This window comes from Panicum hallii, chromosome 2 (assembly GCF_002211085.1).
Source record: "Panicum hallii strain FIL2 chromosome 2, PHallii_v3.1, whole genome shotgun sequence".
Taxonomy (NCBI): domain Eukaryota; kingdom Viridiplantae; phylum Streptophyta; class Magnoliopsida; order Poales; family Poaceae; genus Panicum; species Panicum hallii.
The window spans coordinates 19,349,139-19,365,747 of NC_038043.1; the positions used below are offsets into that span (position 1 = coordinate 19,349,139).

At 46.4% G+C, this 16,609-nt stretch overlaps 1 pseudogene; it reads left to right on the top strand.

Moving 5' to 3' along the window:
- The first annotated feature begins 341 nt into the window (after positions 1 to 341).
- Positions 342 to 1,406, top strand: LOC112880915 (annotated as a pseudogene).
- Positions 1,407 to 16,609: the final 15,203 nt, after the last annotated feature.

Genomic DNA, 16,609 nt, shown 5'->3' on the forward strand with positions numbered 1-16,609 from the left:
TTCTGCAAAAGATGCCAAGAGACACACTTGAAAGTGAGGAATCAGCTATGGAGGCCTCATATGATGTTATGGAAGAAGAAAACGGTGAACCGGAATTTTTCACGTCTATCTCAACATCTAATGAATGGACAAATTTTCGCAATAATCTTGCTCAAGGAATGTATAATAGCCATAGAGCTTCTAGACCTAATTAAGGTTTGTGCCTTTTCTAGGTGGTTGTTTATTATTTTTGACATGTTGCTTGTGATTTTCCATGTATTTTTTAAATAAGAATAACTTCCAAGCTAATTATGATAAACACTTCTTATAGGTATGAATCCATCTGGAAGCTCAACTTCTGCATGAGGAAAAATAAAAGGATCTGGACCTATTATGAAGATGATGAGTTGATAAAAGCATTGTATGAGGTATCTTTAGATCCAAGGTGGAAAAGTGAGGGGGGCTTTAAGAATGGTTACTGTTCTGTTCTGGAAAACATGTTTGCTTCAAAGCTACCAAATTCTGGTCTTACTGCTATTCCGCACATTGAGTTTAGAGTGAGACATTTTAGAACAAGTATGGTGCCATTGAGGTCATGCTAGCCAAAAGTGGGTTTGATTGGGATGAGAATAGAAAAATGGTGCAATGTGAGAGTAGCACACATACATGGATTGATTTCTATGCATGTTCTTGGACATTTTATATGCTCATAATTTTCTAGACTCAATGCTGCAAATATGCTTTCTCCTTGTTTACTCATCATTAATCATATTCTTTCCCTCTTGTATGATAACCCTGATGCAAGAGGCTTGTATGGCATCTCATTTCCTTATTATGAAACCTTAGCTGCTATATATTCTAAGGACATAACTACTAGAGAAGGAGCAGAGGGGATTGGTGAGGCTGTTTCGAACATGGATAAAGAAATTGCTCTAGGAGATAGTCTTAATGAAGTGGAAGAAGATCATATGTCTATGGATACACCGCAGCAGTCTTTGGATAGTAGGAACTCAATGGATTCAACTTCCTCAAGCTCGAAGAGAAGGAAGAAGGCTAAAGACAACAGTAAAGGGAATGAGCCAAGTCTGTCAAGTGATCCATTTTTGGATATGGTTGGCGGACTCCATGGTGATCTGAACAAAGTTTCGCAACACTTTCGAAAGATGGCAGAAGCATGGGAGCGGGAAGCCAAGGTCCAAGCGGAGGCAACGCAAAATGATCCAATGCAGATGTTGCAGGAGAAGTCTATAGCTGAGTTGACTAGGCTTGGATTTACTGGCAACGAACTTCTTAAAGCTGCAACCGTATTCATGAAGATCCCAAATCAAATGACCATGTTGTTTGCACTGCCGGAGAATCTTAGGAGAGAATTCATTCAGAATATGCTTGCTGGTAAGTTATTGTTTCCTCATTTTATAGCTGACTAAGTGCTTTAGTAGTTGTACTTATCTTCTATAAATAAGTGATTGATCCATGTATGATAAATATTTGCTTTGTACTCTGCCTTTCACATGTTGTTGCTGCTGGTTCATTGACAAAACTTTCTGTTTGGTTGCTATAGTATGGAACTTGCCATTTGTGATGTTTACTTCCACCTTCATGTTTGTAGTATGAGGCTGCTGGTTCATTAGATGAGGCGGTAGTATAAAATTTTTGAACTCATGTTTTTCCACCCTTTTCATTAGATGAGGCACAAAGGATGAAGTGAGCTCAAAGGAATTGAGTCTGTTGCTGTCAATTATGCACTCAAGAATTTGATAAGTCAATGTTCATCCTGTTCTTTGTTAGACGAGGCTCAAAGGAAGAAGTGAGGAGTCGCCATCAGATTTTTCACTTAAGCATCTCAGAGCATTTGGTGAAGTCATCATGAGATCAACTTCTGGAATTGTTCACGGAGCATTTTTGTATCATGGAGAATTGTTCCAAGACGTGTCATATGAATTTCTGGAAGTCTAGTAATGAACATTTTTGTATTTAATTTTATTTTTCTATCTTCTTACGTATACTATAGGTTTTTAATTCATCCATGAAAAGTTTTGATCGATGGATGCCTTTGTCATATATGTGTTTGTTCTGGAAGGCTAGTCCAAAGCCTGCTGCCCTTCTTAATTATCAGCATGCGTTTCAGTAGTTCCCAGCCAAAAATGCTGTTAAGGGAATGAAAAATGTTACACACAGCCACCAAACAAAAGCTGATAATTATTATATTGTAACAGATCACAGTGGCAGCTGATTCCATTACCGTCACCACAGTGTTAGCTGAACCAAACGTTATCTTACTCTATGTCCAAGACAATTAATTAAGTTAGGTACTGCATCGTTTGCACCCATATTTTCTTCTTTCGGTACACTAAGATGGTGTTTGGATACAGGGAAATGAGGGGTGGGATAGGGATATGATGGTTTGGATAAATCTTTTCTAATGTTTGGATTGTGGGTTTGGGAAAAAGAGGGACTCTAGGATAGGGATATAATGGACTCATCTCACCATTCATATCCCAGGTGGAGGGGTGGGGTATGGACTTATGGTGAGAAGCTTGGAGTATAATATCTAAAATTACAAAACTGCCCTCGTACCAAAAGAACTGATACATATAAGAAAAGGGCACTTCAGGCATTTGTTCTATCATTTCCCATACCCAATCTCTAACATCCAAGCATGGGAATAGGATAAATTCTTCATTTCCTAATCCATAACCCACGTGATCATGATCCAATATTGTATCCCTATCCCTTTCTGTAACACCCTCATTTTCAAACTAGGAGTTTAAACAAACTTTGTTAGGTTTTATTTAGGATTCATAAGGTTTAATTCAAATTCTTTTAATTTTAGAGCATTTACCGTGAATTAATAGTATTTTATTTATCTATAAAAAGAAATATAAGGAAATATAGGATTTATGCATTTCATGCCACATTGCACTGTTTTATTGTTTGTTTTCTATTTGAATTTAAATTTTAAATTTAAATTCAAAAGCATTTGAATTGCATTCCTTTTTCTCTCTCCCTCTCTTTCTCTCTTGGGCCGGCCCACCTCCCCTTTTCATTTTCCTTTCTCTTTTTCTCCTCCCCGCGCAGCCCAACCATCCTAGCTGGCCCGACCCTCCTTCTTCTCTCTTTCTCCTGCGCGGCCCAGTCCCTCGCGCGGCCCACCTCTCCCTCTCTCTCCTAGGCCAGCCGCTCGCCCTGGCCCAAAACCGCCCGCATGCTCCCTCTCTCGTTCTCTCTCTCGCGCTGACAGGCGGGGCCCACCTGTCAGGCTTGTCTTCCTCCTCCGCCCCGACTCGGGCTCGCACCCAAGTCCGGCTCGGTCTCCACCGCTGTGGCAGAACCGGCTGAATTATTTCAGCTCAAGTGCGCTAGTTATCGCTAAGTAGCTAATATTAACTTAACACACTCCAAACGGAACAATCCATTGGTCTGTCGGGTCTCCGCTCGATACAACCACGGTTCAACAGGATCGAAGTAGGTTTACCTCGCACGAAGGCGAGTTTACAACGCAACAGCTCACCAATTTATAATTTACAACATATAGAACATTATTACATACCATTTCAAACTTTAAGTAAATTTATACAAACATTGTTAAAAGTAACAAGCTAAAAGCTTGCTCAGGTTTACAGCGGAAGGAAACATAAACACGCGACTACACACATCACGAAGGTTGACACCGTGCTCAGCCCCAAGTTTGGTGTCACTCAGGAGGGTCACTGCCAGCCGGGGATGGATCCCACTCCACGGACCAGCCAAAAGGAACGGAAGTTGGCCATGCAGGGTTGTCCGTGGGGTTCTCGAGGGTCATACCTGAAAAATTTACTAGCAAGACTGAGTATATTAATACTCAGTAAGACTTACCCGCTTTGTGGTATACTTAGCCAGGTAACTAGACTTATGAAGGCATTGTAAAGGTTCTGGGTTTATTTTCAGCTGAAAAGCAACAAAGAGTATGATCTACTTTCAAATTTTAGCTTTCCAGATTCTAGTTGATTATCCATTCTAGGTAAGCACCTACACTAAGCAAGCAAGGTTGAGCTTAACTTTCATCAAGATAATTCCATTAATAATTGCACTTCTTACTCTATATGGCAGAAGGAATAAGCAGTCTCAATCTCCGCGAGAAACGGACGATTCTGAATTGAATTTCACCCTTGCAAGGTAAACCTAACTCACATGCTTGGAATATCCAAAGATCGTTCCAAAGCAACCGTTTCCCTCATTTTCCGGGTTATGGATCAGAGCCACCACAAGCGACTGCAGGACCGTACGCACACCAATTGTGCGGGACATACGTCTGTAGCGCGACTACATGATCGTACTCCGGTCTACCATGCAGAACATACTCCCACTCGTCGGTGTGTGTAAACATAAAATAAAAGTCGAGTGGTGGAGACATGTCCATTTGCTGGGCCATTGAGGTACTAGGCTTACCGCTTTACCATATTTCGCGGCATGTGGCTAGTACTTTCAAACGCTTAGCCACCACTACCACACACTTCGACCTTATCCATATTTATCAATACAGACGGGGTAAACTTCCAGGTCATGTTACTGCACATCACCTCGTCCATGAACCTTATAGTGACTGCAGAATGGTAAACATTCAACTCCTATATCGCACGAGTGACAGGAAATCACTCAACTTTTACCGGTCCTATTTAGCAGAGCGTCTAAGCGAAAAGGACTCGGGTACCATACATTGGATTCCTAGGATTTATGCAACTAGGGTTTCATTTCAACTCCTAGACGTAATGCAAGATATATAATATAATAATGAAATTATAATAAACTGAAATACTGGGATATGCATCGGGGCTTGCCTTCTTGAGTGGGGTTGGGGGCAAGAGTGTCAAAGACATCTGAACTTTGGTTCAGGGCTTCAGTTAGATTTCCGGCGACGTTTGTCGGGTCTTCAGAAAACCCTTGATCTTGTTCCAAGACTAGCTCGTAGTCTCCGTCGTCGAGCGTCGTCGATTCTACATGGTATGCAATGATTTAAGTGAGGTGGTGCTTGAGTTAAAGATTTTATTTCACGATAAAGTTGCAATCCAATAGTTAACACACATGAACTCATGAAACAAGGGGGTTTAGTCTTAAATTACCATTTACATTTAAGTTATGGTTATAGTACTGGATTTACTGAAAATAGAAACTAAAACATTTGAATTTGAATTCAAACTTCAAGTTTAAATTCAAATCTTAGGTAAATAGAATTATAAAATCTTGAAAATCTAATTATGAACTAATTATTAACATGTTAAATTATGATAAAAAGATCTAAACAAATAAGCCTTAGAAACAAGCCTAATCAAATTTAAATTCATTTAAATTTGATTTGCACAAGTTCAAAAGAATTCAAACTACAAAATAGTAATGTGCATGAACTTTTTATATTAGCTTACACATGATCTAAAGATGTTTTATACCAAAGATCACAAGAAAATAAGCTAGTATGTAGAAGTTATGCACAATATACCTTTTAACCTTAAGTTTAAAATAGACTCAAAAGTATTTAGTTTCAAACCAAACTTCATTAATAAATGTTGTAGATTTGGATTTCTAGTTTCTAACAAAACTAGTTTGGTAATTTTTGGATTTTTCTACAATTTGCTATGAATTTTACAAGTTAGCAGCCTGCCCACATAAAATAACAAAACCATTAGGGGGGGTCCTTAGTCTTTATGCGCCTGGGTCCCTAGAACAAGAAATCTATTCGCACATGTACCCCTGCCAGCCCCCGACGGCGGCTGGCCGGTCTGCTCCGGCATGTTCCCACCGGCGGCGAGGTCACCGGTGGGGAGGGACTGGCTTGGCACGACCTACGGGACGTGGGGAGCTGGTTGGAGGGGGTTGTGCTCGATGGGCAGAGGCGGAGCACGGCTGGTGGCGAGGAGGGGCGGCGGCCGCGACGGCGTGCTGGCGTTCCCGGCAAGGGGCCGGCGAACAGGGCAACCAAAGCACACAAAAGCACCGGGGAGAAGTAAGGAAGCGATTCCCGTACTTAATTTGGCTGAGGAAGGAGTGGAAGTGGGTCGTCGACGGTGAGGTCGTCCTCGGGTGCCTCCGGTGAGGGGCGGCATGGTGTCGGAGCAATTCCGGTGAAGGAGGGCCGGGAGCTGGACCAGATCAGGTCGGGGGGGCTAGCGGAGGAGGTGAGGAGGCGGTGGGCAGCTGGAATTTGGGAGGGGTGGAGCGGTCGCAGAGGAATCCGGCGAGGAGTGCGGCAGTGGGCTCGGTGGTCGCGAGGAGGAAGAAGAGGAAACAAGCGAGGAAACGGGGTTCGGGTCAAGCTTTATAGGAGTGCACGGCTTCGCAGAAGAGAGGGGGAGAGAGAGCGGTCACGGGGCCGGGCTCAGGTCGGCGGGCAGCGCCGGCTTGCCCTTTGGGTGCGTGGCAGCCACTCGGCACGGGCGGCCCGACATGGCTGAGCGGGGAACGGCCAGCGGGGGCAATGCGGGCGATGGAAGGAGGGGTGGGGCGACGCGTGGAGCAAGATAAGGGCGGCGCAGACCTGCAGGGGCTCAGGAGGCGGCCGGCGGCAGAGATCACGCGCGCGGCAGAGAGCAGAGGGGATTGAGGACTCGAGGAAGACGATGGAGGACCTAGGTGCAATATCATAGAAATGCAGGGACCCTACTGTAATGCTCGAGTAACTTTCAAACCAGGGCTCAAATGAAGATGGACCCAAAAGTAAAAATGTATGGTTTTTCAAAATGTACAACTTTGCTTTAAGGCTCATCCACAGAAGAGCTAAGGATTTGGAGTTAACATAAAACTTAGCAAAGTTTCTAAACTTTACATAAATCCTATTTAAAAATTGCACTACATTACATCCCATGTGTAGTTTCACCTACATTTACGATTTAAACACAAGTTTTTGACTTTTGCAAAACAATCCTCATACATTTAAACTCTACCCTCCATGCTTACCCATTTAACACTAAAGGACCTCTATTAAAATATAATTATATAAATAACCCTTTTCCCTTAGTATTTAAATTTTTAAACACACTTTTACCATATTTTGCACATAACATCACAATAAAATTTAGGGTGTGACAACAATAATTACCTGAATGTCACAACCACACGGCGTCCTGGGCCCGCATGCCTAGGGATCCGCAGCCGCCCTATAAGTACCGCCCGTGCCCTAGGGTTTTTCCCCTCAAGCCGCAGCTGCCATAGCCTAAACCCTAGCCGCCCGAGAAGCTCGCTCCGCCGCTGTGCCTCGGCCACCCACCGCGCTGTCGCTCCGCCGCTCCCCGCCATCGTCTGTGAGCACTAGAAGCTTCGCCATGGGGTAAGGACCCTCTCCGGCCAGTTAATCTCTCTCTCCCCGCTTTCCCCTTGCGCCAATTTGCTCACCGCCGCTCCACGCCGCCTCTCGCCACCGGCCGCCGCCTACGGCCCCTGGTGCCCCTTCTCGACCCCCTAATTGAGTTCCCCTTCTTGCGCACTATCTCCTGGGCCAAACCCGAGGCCGAAATCGCGTAGATGCGTTTCTCCGGTGAGCTCCAGCCACGTTAGCCTCGCCGCCAGCGCCCCGCGCCGTCGCCCACGCTGCCAGCCCGCTTCCCCGCCATTAGATCTAGATCCGACGGTCCAGAACAATCTTAGGCCGAGTCAAACAGATCTAATACCGGTCAACCCGAGGTGGTTTTGTGGTTTAGCCCTTAAGTTTTCTGGAAATCAACCCGCAGTCCATGTTAGTTCAAAAGTAATCGCGAATAGGTCCTTTTTCTACTATTTCGGCCCCTGTCTTTTTCTAAAATAGAACCTGCCATCCTTAACTCTTCTGTTTTAAAATCTAACCCCTAGGTCTAAGGTTTAGTTATGATCTAGCCCTCGGTTTCTTCTATCAGAGCCCTTTTAGTTTCAAATCTTCTACAAATAAGGCCCTGGAATCATGTTTTAGCCGTAATTTCTCCGTTTTAACTCTATTTTCATCAATTCTTGCGCTCATGCGATCCTTACAATATATGCAGTAGCTTTATTATATTATTTTGTTCTGTTTATATTGATTGGTGTACTATTTCTTATTATTGTATTTGTTTCCTTGTACGTATTTGTGTGCTACGATAGACGATACGCAGTTCGAGGGTCCGCAAGAGCCAAGCTTTGAAGATGTTCCTAAGAAGCAGCAGTTCGTTAATGAAGGCAAGTGGTTCTTGATCATACTCCAGTCCCAATAACATTATAAATACACATTTACCTTATATGCATGCATATGTCTAGAATATGATGGAATCCCAATTAAGAATGTGCTTAGTTTCAATTGAACTTTCTTGATTAAACCTGGGTATTTATATTATATTTATGTTGTAGCTATGCTAGTTGCTTTCACTTAGATTTCAGTTGGATAACTTGAAAATCATGTTACACCGGTTTATGCATGTTATGGAATACTTTATTGGTGATAATTAAGATCATTGCATTAATTGGAATATGGAGAACCACCCAGGAAAACAGTGCAACCACAATACTACATGGCTCTGGTATTGGCTAATTAATTAGAAACTCTAGCTTATGATAATCTTACCGAAAGGGCAAAAGGGGTTGCATCGTCGGAGTATAGTTCGGTCCTCTTGGGGGTGAGATATGGTCCTGGGTAAGACGTCTGCCTCATTAGGGAGAGTTATGGCCGCTTTGACTTGAAACCTTAGCGGATTTTTATAAGTTAGGGAATCTTTGTAAAGGCCTCATAGCGAATCCCTGCCACTCACCTTGGAAGTGTTTAAGGGCCTTGCAAACCCGGGCATGAAGGGAAACACGAATTGTGAGTAAAGTGTACAACATCTGTAGAGTGAAAACTGATATATCAGCCGTGCTCATGGTTAAGAGCGGCTTGGACACTCACATGATAATTAAACTTAAAGATGATCTAAATCAATGTTCCTTATTTATTTATTTACTTATGTTGTGGATTATTTACCTCAGATATTTTGTTTATGGGTTGGTATATATTTACACGTAGCTAATGCTTGCTTAATTAAAACTTGACCAACTAGAAATGCTTATCGCAGTCAAACCATGTCAGATTTTTCATTGATCATAGCCTTGCATGTCATATAATTTACTCCACTTGCTGAGCGCCAACCATAAGTGTACTCGCACTTGCTTTATTAAAAATAATGCTGCTCAGACCAAGATAATTGTCTGGTGTTTCTCGAAGCTTTCGAAGAATACTAGGTGTATGTCTCCCAGTCATCTGCCTATGAAGTTGAAGTCCGCTGCTATTTATCGATGATTATTTATTCGATTAAGATTAAGACTGTTGATCATGTAATAAAGTACTATTATACTCTATTTCGTTAATGCATTGTTTCGGGTATTCACTTGTGACGTCTACTGTATGTGCTGAACTTGATCCTGGAGCACATATGGATGCATCTGGTTACCTTTTCTAAACCGGGTGTGACAGAAGTGGTATCAGAGCAGTGATAACTGTAGGACGTTAGTCTAGTCAGTAATGATCGAATTTTAAGTCTTATCTTGCTTAGTAGCCTAGCTTCTGCTTGCTCGCTTTTGAAAACTGCTTATTTCTTGAGTAAAATACTATTATTTACCCCTTGACTTCATGCTTGTCTCTCAAGTGTGTTGATATTTTTAAAAATGCAATCTTGCTTTAAGGTCACCTATAGCATTTTTTCTTAATATCCTCTATCTTGCGCTGCCCTTACTTTTGCTACAGATGGTCAGAAATAAGCAGACCACCTACAAGAGCACCCGTGGACCGCCGCATCTGATCCATCATCTGCAGGAAGTGTCCGATCTGGAGGAGTCCGAGGAGACGGTGCCCAAGTACGTGATACTCGAGGACGACGATGATGACAACCACGGCCGTCCTGAAGGAGGCTCGGTGGACACTGACACCGAGGAGGAGCCCATGGAGCTGCCTAAGGACCACCCTGAGGTCACAAGCGGCAACAATGGGGATCCCGCAGGAGGAGACGGTGCCAATCCATGTGCCGCAGGCAGAGACGAGGATGAGGATGGTGGCGATGACTCAGCTGCACCCGATGGTGGTGACGATGGCTCAGATGATGACCCAGAGTCAGCCGCGGCCGCAAGCCCACCGCCACCTAAGCCCCACTACGAGAAGCAGATACTTCACTTGGACTCTGCTGAAGGTCCACCTCTGCGCGGATTCCTACCCCACCCCTTGGGGAAGGAAGCCTGCTCATGGACACAACACAAAAGTTGGTTGCCGCTCTCAGCACGGATCTGGATGCAGCTGGAGCAGAGATCCAGGAGGTCAAGAAAAAGCTGATGAAGACCATCAGGAAGAAGGCAATTCTGGAGGCTCGGCTGAGAGGAGATCCAGATTTACCCTCAGAGTACGATAGCGATGAGCCTAGGGAGTACCTGCCAGAGTGTAACATCCTAATGTAATTTTCCCAAATTTTAAGGAATTTATTTTGGCTCAAATAAAATTTCCAAGGTTTTTCTAATTTATCTTGCATTTAAAAGTAATTTATAATACGGGAAAATAAAATTTATTATAAGGTCAACATGTTTGTGCATTCATGCTGGTGCATAAGTTTTATTTGGTTGAGTGCATAGAAGTTGAATTCAAATTCGAACTGAATTCCAATAGATTTGAGTGGAAACAGGAAAGTGAGTCAGTCATTCTCTCTTTTCTCAGTCACTCCCGCAGCCTCTCTATTCTCAGTCATTCCTTCCATTCTCAGTCATTCCGTCTATTCTCAGTCATTCCTTCCATTCTCAGTCATTCCTTCTTTCTCAGTCACTTCCCCAGCTCGACCCCACCTGGCAGCCCCCGTCTTCTTCCCCCTCCCCTCCTACTTCCCCGGTGCGCAACGGCCCCGCGAGATCGCCGGCGACCCTCTCTCCCCGGGCCCGCACGCCAGTGTGGCTCCGCCGCCCTACAAAGAGCAGCCCCTGCGCCCTAGTACCCAGAACCCTAACCCTAGTCATCCCAGCGCCGCCGCCCGCTGCCCCGCCGCTCGGCGCCCTGCTCCACCGAGGATCCGTTGCTCCGTCGTGCCCCAGCCCCGGCCAAGGCCCACGGCATCTCCGCCTCGCCGCCAGGAAGCTTCCCGAAGCTTCTGCCCTCGACCTCCACCCACGGGCACGCCGGAATTTAGCTCGAGCGCCATCTCGGGTAAGTTCGTCGCCGTGGCAATAGCTCGCCGCCGGTGCCACCCCGGTCCCGCTGACCCCTCCACCGGCTTCGCAGGAGCACCATGCGTTGATCCGTGGGGTCCTGGAGCCTGGAGCACCCCGGCATCGTCTCCCTCCGCGAGAGCCCGAGCCCTACCGCCGCCGGTCGTCGTCGTCTTCCTCCCTCCGTCGCATCTCCGGCCTCCACAGCCCCTCGGTGAGCTTTGCCCCCTCTCCCTGGTCCTTTTGCACTAGATGTCGTAGCCTTTAGCTACCCGGAGTGCCGGAACACCGCTCGCCGGCGTTGTCCGCCGTCCCGAGCCACCTTCGCCGACGTTCCACCCTAACCTAGCTCGAATCCACCTCTGCAAGTGCCCAGCTTGGTTCCCCGTGTCGTGCTGAGTCTCCTGGGCTTGACCTCATCGTGAATCATCTCCGGCGACCCCCCCCCCCCCCGCCGCCGGCCGCATTCCGTCGGATCGGACCAGTCCGAACCGCGCTGTTCAGATCGGACCGTCTGAACCGGAGTGCGTCTAAACCGTTCGATTTAGATCCAACCGCCCAGATTAGAAGTCGCGTACCCCCCTCAGCCGTGGCAGTTTTGTTAAAGAGCCCCTGCCCTTTTGGGGAATTAACCCGCCGTCCATCTCTAGTTCTGTTTTTCTCGCAAATAGGTCCCTGGATCTCGTTTTAAGCGTAGTTTTTGCGTTTTAGCTCCGTTTTAGGTGTTCTTTATATCCACGCGATTGTTGTAATGCGTAGAATAGTTCTAGGCCAGTTTTATGTGCTGTTCCATTGTATTGATGTACTGTTTCTTATATTTTGCTATTATTTGCATGTGTGTGCATGTGTGGCCCATGTATTGCTGTTACGATCGTGAGTAGACGTCGAGCCACCGGAGCAGTACCAGGAGCAGCCATCTTCCGAGCAGTTCGAGCAGCAGCCGGGAGAGTACGAGGAAGGCAAGTATAACATGAACATCCTATCACTTTTAAATACAATTTCATACTGCATTTTAATACGGTATGCCTATAAGGATTTCCTAGCCACTTTTATCCCGTATATTATACCTTGGGTTGCATTTTGGTTAGTTGTGCTAGGTTGCTGCGCTATAACACACTTGGTCCTTTTTAATTAATTTGATTAATGGTCTTATGCAACCTAATTCTGGAGCCGACCCTCTGTGCTGTGTGCTTGAGTGGTTTGTGCGTCCTTAAAAATATGTTTTTGTAGAAACATGGTTTAGGGGGCCAGCACGGTGCTTAGTGCTTGGTTGGCCACTCTCCATAAGGACCGGTTCATAGAGCGACAACCTGGGACAACCGCGCAACCACAAGACTGGAATGGGACGGTCTTGACTTACTAACTAGGTCATTTTGGTTCGGGAGTAACTTACCTGCGTGGGCAAGAGGGGTGGTAAGCTTCAATGGTCCCTGCTCCTCCGGCTTGGTCTGTGCTGTGTGTCTTGTACCCCCGGAGGTGGGCCCCATCGTCGCTGATCCAGAATCCTTAGCGGTTATACCTTACCAACGTGGTCCTTTGTAACGGTCTCGTAGTGTGCTTGCTAGCCATCTCACCTAAGGAAGTGTGATGAACAACTAGCTTAGCTCACGACTTGTGGGTAAAGTTGTGCAACCTCTCGAGAGTGTAAAACTGATATATCAGCTGTGCTCACAGTCATGAGCGGCCCAGATCCTCCGTCTGATTAGTGGGGTTATCAACCTTTGATTAGGGAGATTCCCCGGGTGGTTTGGTTTGGATGGTTCTCAGTAGTTCTTAATTAATACTGATTAATTTCTTATGCAATTTGGGTTATGGTAATTCATCCACTTGTAGTAAATAGTTTTAATAAAATTTGCCAAGATTAAAAGCTAATGCAGTTGAGTCAGCTAGCGTAGAGCCTCATAGTTTGTGTTATACTTGTTGAGTACTAGTTTGTACTCACACTTGCCTCTCCACTCTTCTGTTCCATTTCGGATATCTTCGACTGCTGCTCAGTGCCCGGCAACGTGGAGGACTACGTCAGCGGCTTCGACGACTTCTAGGCGTTTGTCTCCCAGTCGACGTCTCTGTGGCGCCCAGCTCTTCATGTATTCATTTTACGCTTCCGCATTTCCTTGAACTGATTCTTGATTCAGTTGTAATAAAGATACTCATTTTATAGTTTATACGCTTTTATTCGTGACATGTGCTGTGATATCTTGATAATCTGTTGTATATATGCGTGACTGATCCTGGCGCATATATGATTGCTCGATTTATGTTCTTATAAATCGGGTGTGACAGATTGGTATCAGAGCCGTGTCGACTGTAGGACGAAGCCTAGATAGAATTGGACGAGTTTAGGGCTTCTTTTCTCTTGCCTTGCTTCCGCAAATCTTCTAACATCATTTTCTGCTTCTATTCCTTGAGTCTTAAGCCCTTGATTTGCTATCCCGCTCCTGTCTTTCCTGAGAAATAGTTTGAGTCTTCCGTAGACGTTGGCCTGAGTCGCCTAATCCTGTAGCTATAAGCTTAGGTTGTCCCGATAAAAAAAATATATATACGCTAGAACGAGTGTGTTAGTCGAGTGGGGTGATAAACTCGACTAAGTTGTGAACATTGAATGATTGTTATTGTGCAAATGTATGATTTGGATCTTTGGTTGATTGCATAGTTTAGTAGTTAAATTTGTTCATGCAAATCGACCCTAACCCAACTTGAACTAAATAATAAAATTTGAGTTAGATCGTCGGGGGTAAAACCTATATTCCTTTCTCTCTGTTATATCCTATCGAAGTTTCATTTCCGCAGCAGCACCATATCTTATTCTCATAAAACTTCATTTGTTGCAATCAGATGGTGAACATCAGGCGCACCGGTTCCGGTTCTGACCAGCAGGAGCAGAACAACCAGGATACTGGTCAGCCGTTGCCGATGCCGCCACCACTGACCCCGGAGCAGTTCTTCCAGCTCCAGATGCAGATGATGGCAACCCTGAACAATACTGTTCAGGCTCTTCAGCATATCCATGCTCAGCCCCCACCTCCACCGCCACCTCAGCCCCGTGATCGGCGTGCGGATTTCCTGAGAGGTCATCCTCCGACCTTCTCTCACGCCACGGATCCACTCCAGGCGGACGACTGGCTTCGTTCGGTGGAGCGCCAGTTGGTTGTTGCTCAGTGCGACGACCGAGAGCGGGTTCTGTACGCAGCAGGGCAGCTGCGAGGCTCCGCTCTTGACTGGTGGGAGTCCTACCCGGCTCGGGACCGAGATGTTCTCACGTGGGACCAGTTCCGTGAGCGCTTCAGGAACCACCACATTCCCGAGGGCATCATGAAGATGAAGCACAAGGAGTTCCGTGCCCTTAAGCAGGTAAAGTTGAATGGAATCCCCTGCAGTTCCTTTTGAGCTTCGATCTGTCCTTGATCTCTTTCATAAGTCTCGCATTGAGCGATTTCTATCCTTGTTATCTGTGTTGTCATTTCAGGGATCTATGACGGTGACGGAGTACCGTGACCGTTTTCTTCAGCTGGCCCGCTATGCCCCTGCTGACGTCGCTCGTGATAGCGATAAGCAGGAGTACTTCAAGGAGGGACTGGATGATCACATCCAGTATGCGCTGCTGAACCACCGCTTCGACAACTTCAACCAGCTGGTTGATGCTGCCCTCAACACCGAGCGTAAGCGCCGGGAGATTGAGGATAAGAAGAGGAAGATGGCTCCATCCTCTTCGGGCAGCAACACTCGTCCCCGCTATCAGCATCCACAGCAGCAGCAGCAGAGGCCGCACCAGCAATACCAGCAGCGGCAGCAGTTTCCGCCTCGTCCTCAGCAACAGCAGCAGGCGGGACAGGGTCAGAGGCTTCCAGCGCCTCCGGCTCCACCAGCTCAGAGGCAGGGAGCGCCCACTCCTCCTCCTGGGCAGCAGGCTGCTGCATTTCCTCGAGTGTGCTTCCACTGCGGCGAGCCGGGGCACTACGCCAACGTCTGCCCTCGTAAGGCGCAGGCAGGACAGCAGGGGCGTGCAGCACAGCCCAAGGCCCCAGCTCAGGGCAGGGTGAACCACGTGACGGCCGAGTCAGCGGTCGAGGCTCCTAACGTGGTTATTGGTACGTTCATGGTTAATACCCATCCCGCTACAGTGCTTTTTGATACTGGTGCTACACATTCTTTCATCACCCAGTCTTTTGTTGAGCATCATGGTATTCATACTAGCACATTAAAGAGGTGCATGTTAGTATCTTCACCGGGAGGACAGTTGAGGTCTCATGTTTTCTGTCCCAGAGTCAGTGTGGCCATAAGGGGGGTAGATTTCAGCGCAAATCTGATGGTGCTAGACACCAAGGGCATTGATGTGATCCTCGGGATGGAGACTCTTGCTAAGTGGGGAGTCTGGATAGATTGTGCTCAGAGGACGGTTCTTCTGTCAGCACCGGATGGTCAGGAGGTCACTGTTGGAGCTACAGAGCCTTCTGGATTTCTTCATCAGATGGAGGCTAGACCCACGGATGGTATTCGCGTGGTGTCTAAATTCCCGGATGTCTTTCCGGACGATTTGCCAGGTATGCCGCCTGATCGCGACATTGAGTTTTCTATTGATCTCTTGCCTGGCACAGCCCCTATTGCTAAGCGGCCCTATCGTATGGCACCTGTTGAGCATGAGGAGGTTAAGAAGACTGTCGACGAGTTGCTAGCTAAGGGTTATATCCGTCGCAGTTTCTCTCCTTGGGCTTTTCCTGTATTGCTTGTAGAAAAGAAGGATGGCGCGAAGAGAATGTGCGTCGATTATCGGGATCTGAATGCAGTCACCAATAAGAACAAGCATCCATTGCCGCGTATTGAGGATCTCTTTGATCAGCTTCAGGGTGCTTGTGTATTCTCGAAGATTGATCTGCGTTCGGGTTATCATCAGCTGAAGATTCGTTCCGAGGATATCCCGAAGACGGCATTCACCTGCAAGTATGGGCTATACGAGTATACGGTCATGTCCTTTGGCTTGACTAATGCTCCGGCTTTCTTCATGCATCTGATGAACAAGGTTTTTATGGATTATCTGGACACCTTTGTGGTGATATTCATTGATGATATCCTGATATATTCCAAGTCAGAAGCAGAGCATGAGAAGCATCTGAGGCTTGTGTTGCAGAGGCTCAGAGAGCACAAGCTGTATGCCAAGCTCAGCAAGTGCGAGTTCTGGATTGACGAGGTTCCATTCCTCGGTCATGTTATCTCCAAGGGAGGTATTGCTGTGGACCCCGGAAAGGTGAAGGATGTGCTTGACTGGGTTGTTCCGCAGACAGTGAAGGAAGTCCGCTCTTTTCTGGGCTTAGCAGGTTATTATCAGAGGTTCATTGAGAATTTCTCCAAGATTGCGAAGCCTTTGACTTCCTTGCTAGAGAAGGGTGTGGATTTCTCTTGGACTGATGAGCGTCAGAAGGCCTTCGAGGAGCTGAAGAAGAGGTTGACTACGGCGCCAGTCCTTACTCTGTCAGACCAGAGCAAGAGGTTCACAGTGTATTGTGATGCT